Source organism: Theobroma umbraticum, unplaced genomic scaffold, assembly GCF_002168275.2.
Source record: "Theobroma umbraticum cultivar Fairchild unplaced genomic scaffold, ASM216827v3 scaffold_147.0, whole genome shotgun sequence".
Taxonomy (NCBI): domain Eukaryota; kingdom Viridiplantae; phylum Streptophyta; class Magnoliopsida; order Malvales; family Malvaceae; genus Theobroma; species Theobroma umbraticum.
Window position 1 is genome coordinate 4,047,623 of NW_018397259.1, and position 303 is coordinate 4,047,925.

Sequence of the window (303 nt, forward strand, 5' to 3'; positions counted from 1 at the left end):
TCTATATCTAGATTTGATGTAAATCAGATTAGATTAGGATATAATCTATCTAATTTTTAAGTGTTATCCTCATCTTGTAAGGGGATTATTTGCCTATAAATAGGCCCCCTTTATATATACACTTTAATAAGATTTTTTCTCTCCCCTAAATATTTTCTTTCTTCTCTTTAAGTATTTTTTCAAGTTATTTTTATTTGTTCTTATAAAGTTATTTTTTCATAACAAAATATTATTTTTAGATTAATATATTGATATTTTTAAAAAATATCTTACGATTAAAATTAGATAAAAACTATTCATTTA